Source organism: Dichomitus squalens (assembly GCF_000275845.1).
Source record: "Dichomitus squalens LYAD-421 SS1 unplaced genomic scaffold DICSQscaffold_19, whole genome shotgun sequence".
Classification (NCBI taxonomy): domain Eukaryota; kingdom Fungi; phylum Basidiomycota; class Agaricomycetes; order Polyporales; family Polyporaceae; genus Dichomitus; species Dichomitus squalens.
In genome coordinates, this window is record NW_006766901.1 from 18,978 (window position 1) to 19,472 (window position 495).

The following is a 495-nucleotide window of genomic DNA, read 5'->3' on the forward strand; positions in this document are numbered from 1 at the left end:
GAGCGCTATATATGGCTGCTATTCTGTGCTATAATTGTTTGCTTCTGTAGTGTAGTGGTTGAACATGCTGTGTTGGACACTGAAATTGCTAGGTTGCGTGGTTCAATTCTCTGTGGTGGCATTTTTTTTTGGCCGCCGCTGCACCCACTAACAAATATTGTACACTTGACCTTGATCAAGAGCAGCTGTCCTTTGATTTACTTCCATGCATATCATGTTTATTCAATACATCTCACAGTGAACTTGGGCATGAACTTGAACAGGGACTTGGAGGACTTGGCCAAGTACCTGGTACTTGGCCAAGTCGACCCACCCGACTTGGCCAAGTCCATTGGACTTGGGGTACTTGAGGTACTTGGCCAAGTACCCCAAGTACCTGTACAAGTCCGTGACGTTTTCCTGATGCCTGCGGTGTCGTCCATGACCGCCGCCTCACCAACCTCTCCCTTAGTCTTTTCCCCTGCTGCTCTTCCTCGCCCAGCCTATTCAAAAACT